The sequence below is a fragment of the Branchiostoma lanceolatum genome, chromosome 18, assembly GCF_035083965.1.
Source record: "Branchiostoma lanceolatum isolate klBraLanc5 chromosome 18, klBraLanc5.hap2, whole genome shotgun sequence".
NCBI classification, from domain to species: Eukaryota; Metazoa; Chordata; class Leptocardii; order Amphioxiformes; family Branchiostomatidae; genus Branchiostoma; species Branchiostoma lanceolatum.
In genome coordinates, this window is record NC_089739.1 from 2,640,852 (window position 1) to 2,646,443 (window position 5,592).

Below are 5,592 nucleotides of genomic sequence, written 5' to 3' on the forward strand. Positions count from 1 at the left end.
GCACACTGAAGTAGCCGCTTGACACCCCATTTCCTGTTGGTTACAAAGGTCGTCGAAGTTAGTTTTTACATAGTCTTGGTTCTTTGCCTTCTACCTACTGTCTATGTATTCTGAAATAACAGTGATGTTGATCAGGGGATTGTACAGAACTGTCATTGTTTGTTTTAACGTAATATAGGATTAGGGTCACATGTACCTACTACTACTCGTAATCTAGGGTTACATGTACCTACTACTACTAAAATTGTGTAGTTAACTTTTTTCTAGTGACCAAACGTCACATACCAAGATGGCTGACCGGACAAAGAAATTTAGTCCTCTGACGACCCTAGATAGGGAGGCCAAAGTGAAAAGTTCCTGGGAAGCATTTTTGAAGGCACATTTTTAAAGATATAATCATCATAAACAATTCGTCTATATGCTGTCCATAGCTCTTACCAAGGTGAATAACCACTGAAAATTTCAGAGACGTGCGATGTTGGGAAGTACTATTTTATTGATGTTGAAAATGGGAAATATGACATATTTTGCTGCAAAAATGCAGAAAAATTTGTTCACAAGTAAGGTTTAAATAACCCAATAATCTAAAAACTAAGTATTGTACAGGCTTCTTCTTGCAGATATGCAATAAACCATGTAGGGTCATGCTATGTACACAAGACTGACCTTGCCAGACATGTCATACTTAATATAATGTACCTGTAATTAGTGACATTGGTTAAAAACGAACACAAATTGAGGCCAAAAACAGAGGTGGAAAAATGAAATTTCTTATTTTTGGGTCTACAAAGCTGGTTTTGGACTCAAAAGATGCCTTTTAGTACCAAACACATGAAATGATTAAAAAAATTCAAATTCACCTTTTGATTTTTGTTATTTATGCAAATTTATGAAAATATCGAATTTCGCAAAAAATGCTTTTCTGACATGTTTGTCCTCTTGTATCTCATGCTTCACATCCCAAACACTCTCAAGAAGGCTAATACAACATAACCTATATCAGTGCTATCATAATCAAAGCAGACTTGCTATATATCATGTTCATTTCCAGAAATAAGCTTTATCGAAAATGACATTTTGTTCCGATTCCTGAAATATTGTAACACATGTACCACTTCAGCCAACTCAAAACACCACTTCCAGTAGATTTAGAACTTCAACTTTTCAATTACAATGTCACTATATAATACATGTCACAAGTGTTTGACAACAATAAGACAAGGCAATATATAACCTGAGAAAAGAATGCCTGAAGATGGCACTTTTGATAAAATGCCCCCCTCCCCATCCCAAATAATGCAACATGAGCCACTTTTGACCAACTCAAAATTGCACTTCTAATGGTCCTGGAGGCTGAGATTTTTGCTCACAGTGTGACATGATGCTATATTCTACTTACATACTGCACAAAGAAACATATTCTATACATATCCTGAGAAATTAACACTTTAAAATGGTATTTTGGATAAACCGCCCCCCCCCCCCGCAACACAATGCAACACGAGCCACTTTTGACCAACTCAAAATTGCACTTCTAATGGCCCTGGAGGCTCAGATTTTCACTCACAGAGTGCCATGATGCTATATTCTACTAACACCATACACAAATAAACTTATTGTACACAGAAAAAGAGAAAATCATATTTGAAAATGTTTTTTTTAACTGCCCCCCCTCCAATCCGGACAATGCAACATGTCATGTGACATGGGCTGGCCGCTTCTTGGACGACGAAACTGAGCGAAAGGTATCCCCGTCTCTGGATTCACTGCTCTCTGCAGGAGATACAGAAAGAAATTGCATATTGAGCTATAAAAAGATAACAGTCAATACAAAGCAAAGGCACCATAGTAATAAAGAATAGTGTCATATAAGTTTGTTCACCTTTTCTTACAGAAGACGAAGCTGAGCTAGAGGTGTATCCTCGTCCTTGGAATTGCTGCTCTCTGGAGGAGATACAGAAACAAAATATATATTTAACAATAAAAGAAACAATATTTTATACTTGATAAAAATGTACAAACTTGAGGAAAATAAGTGATTTAACTCAGCTCACCTATCAGTACGGGACAATGTCACTGAAGCTGAGCTAAAGGTGGCTGCTCGTCGCTGGATTCGCTGCTCTCAGCCTCAGGACCGTGATCCCCTTTATCCAAGACAAAAACATGTGTTCTGGCTTGGATCCTTTTACAGGTGTCTCGATGTATGCATGCTTACTTGTAGCAAACATTTCGATGACATCCTTTTTGTGAGAGATGATGTACCCCTTGTCCGCCTTGACCTTGGAATGGATTCATCTTCAAGCCTAAATTGGATAAATTACAGAAGGAAGTGATTATTAGAGCAGATGTAATGAATTTGATGCATGGTACTTAGGCCCTACAAACAATCAAGTCATTCCTAACGAGAAATTTGTTTTATTTTGAACCCTGGAAGGGTAACCATTGGGTACTACTAATATATAGTAATGTGTTTCTCACATGTAAAGAACACAACAAAATAATTTCCCAAAATGTGAGGCCAAAGTTATCACTTAGACTTACCCTACCACAGTCAGCAAATGAATTTAAAACCTAGATAAATAAAATTAGGAGTGAATCACGTACACTATATGTGGCTAGTTCGAGACCGGGATGCTACATGCAGAATTGTCCCAAAGATAATGAATTTCTAATCAGAATCATCGTGCGCCCCCCTCCCACCACCTAACACAACAAGAAAATGTTCTAAATTCGCCGTCAATTTGTGAGGTATAAGACAAAGAAAACCTACCATATAATTCCCATAAACTACATACACGTGCTTTGATTTAGCCTGGAATCCATACCCTCGGTGCCTCCCCGATATCTCTACGGCACTGTGAGTGACCCTCACCCGCCCAGACAGCTTACCCCGCTCGGGGTGTTGATTACGGCCTTGGATTAATTAGCTCGGCACCTAGGGTCGGCGGAAAAGTAGGCTAGCAGCGGAAGTAAGCTATAGCGATAGTAGGATGGCAGCCAGAGGTAGAAAGGCCATCAGAAACTGACTGGCCCGGTAAAACACCGCTTAGCCGACCCTAGAGACTGGGACCAGGCTAGCTTTGATTGTACTTTGGGTTAAAAAAATCAACTACGTGACCACAACTCACCCAAAAGTTACGGCGTTCCGGACAGCAGCAAAAAATGGCGGGTGGTTGAGAGTGTTGTCTTCTGGGTGCCTCCGGCAGACACTCGCCGCGCCGATGGCCATCGCACGAACATACTTGCTTCAAAAGTCATAAAAATCCACAGAAAGGTGGAAAACATTACTATCTACCTGTACATTCTATGCGGAACTGTGTATCTTTACGGAATTTTGTGCTACGACTTGTGGAAAAATGACCTATTTTCTACACCGCACGCACCAAACTTACACTGCACCACGCTATCCCCGCATGGGCAAGTTGGTTTCTCCCGAATACTAGCTTTCAGAAGCTGGTCGTGGATTGGCTGTGCGATTTTAGACAGCGAAGCGACGACCTATCAAAAATAGTATTACATCCAGGCCCATTCCGGGCGCGCGCACTCTGAAATACGGGTATAGGATTTAATACATTAGCGCGGGTGCCATTTTGAATACGCGGACGGCCCGAGCGGCGTGAAAACGGCCTTATGTACAGTTTTCAATTTGCGATAAAACTTTATGTAGAGGGTTATACTTCACCAAACTTGGCAGAGTTATAGAACTTTTTAGGTTCTTTCAGACTATGTTTTTGGATTTTAGAATTAATTCTATATTTTTTAGTATTGATGTAGCGGAACTGCCCCTGGTGTTAACATTTCACTTTGGCCTCCCTACCCTAGAGTCAAGTACATCTGTCAAGGTGGGACTGATATAGAAGAGTTATTCTATGTATGTAGATTAATGACTGTAGCCGCAAGTTTGCCGTAGGTGCCCTTTCCCCTGTATTACATCACTTTTACGCACTCTGTCATTGTCACGACTGTTATAAATATTAAAAAAAACGAAACAAAAACAACTTGATAGGTTGCAATGATCTTGATATCTTGATTCTGTATGTTTTATTGCCTGGTAAAATCATTCACTTGTATAAGCACGTAGAAGGGGAGATTAAAAAACAACATGGATGATAATTAAGTTACTTCACCATAAAGGAATTACGTACTACTGATTTTGTCTGTGTGTTTGTGAAAATTAAAGAACACCCTTAATTTGTGGAGAGGTAGAAAACTAACCCTTTATGGTAAATTGATAGTCATTAAATAACTTGCATCGTCTCAACTAATTTATAACTTTCTTAATGATACCCTAGAATAAAGGAGATAGAAAGGACATTATGGAACTATCTTTGGAATGGTAAACAGTCCTGATGGAATTTGTAGGAACTGTCAAATTGGTGATTACTGTTAAGGTGGAATAAAAAGTGTGCGTGTGTGTCTGCTGTGTAGTTTCAGTATGCTCCACCAGAGGGCGCAATGTAATTACCGTAAGTTCTGCCAGAGGCCTGGGAATGAAGTTTGTTATCTCTGACTGCCTAATTGTTTAGATTACTGACTCAGTGCATATAACTAAGCCTTACTAAGTTGTGTTGTCTACAGGCCAGGGTATCGGACACCGTTCCTGTGAACTTTGTGCTGAGTTCGAAAGGGAAGACCAGAGGAGACGTGGTCGTCCTGGGGTCATGGGACGACTGGAGTCAGTCCAGGAAACTGGAAAATAAGTAAGATTACTTTAGTCTGCTACATTTAAGGCTATCAACTATAGTTTTGCCAACCGTTTATAACGGAGAATAATATCTGAACTACATATCAATAATAACTTTATATTTCACCGAAGGAGCATTCTGTTAAGCCCCCCTCTCGCTGGACCTGCGGCACGCTGGCGGCGTCGCTGCGGCCGATCGAATTGACAAAGCACTCAACGAATTTCATCGACAAAAAAAACGAATATTTTTGAGCTTTATTTGTTTTGTTGTCTTTTTGGACATGCTTATACGTTTTAAAAGATATTCCCATTGGAATTGTAAAGTCAAGGGTAACATAAATCCAGTTTAGGACGCAGCGAGGCCACCAGTGTGCCGCGGGTCCATTGAGAGGGGGGCTTTACACGTAAGCAACGGATCCATGAGATACCGTGACCGAAAGATCCAAGAAGTTGATATATCTATAATATCTTTTCACCATTATATGATACAACTTAATACAAATTAAATTCAATATTTGATAACGTACATATTCTTCACACCCTTTATATCAAACGGAAAATAACTGTGAATCTCAATCTTATCATGCAGGCTGGACATGTTGCAAACGTGTCTTGACTTGCCCCGTGGAGACTATGAGTATAAGTTCAAGATGGGCAAAACATGGTTCTGCGACACAACAAAGGTACAGTGAATAGCAAAAGAGAATTTTATGTTCTGAGATCAAAGGGGAAACTTATCTGCAAAGACACCGCAAAGTTTCGCACTATCCAATCAAATGTAATACTGATGATTTACTGTATCATAGCTTTTGCACAACATAATTTGAGTGTCCTGTTTCTGAGGTGTTTACTTTAAGAATATCCTTTGGTTGCATTTTATCAAGTATACAGTATAGCATTGGGTACAC

At 39.6% G+C, this 5,592-nt stretch overlaps 1 long non-coding RNA gene across 2 annotated transcripts; it reads right to left on the reverse strand.

The window, feature by feature from the left end:
• Positions 1-474: 474 nt before the first annotated feature.
• LOC136424231 (uncharacterized) lies at positions 475-3,712 on the reverse strand. Of its 2 annotated transcripts, none has more exons than XR_010753838.1 (4): positions 3,129-3,712; positions 2,055-2,303; positions 1,883-1,944; positions 475-1,773 (listed from the first exon to the last, which is right to left on the reverse strand). It is a non-coding gene; the product is annotated as an uncharacterized lncRNA (long non-coding RNA). The 2 variants fall into 2 exon arrangements; XR_010753839.1 differs by having other exon boundaries at positions 2,216-2,303; positions 3,129-3,710.
• Positions 3,713-5,592: the final 1,880 nt, after the last annotated feature.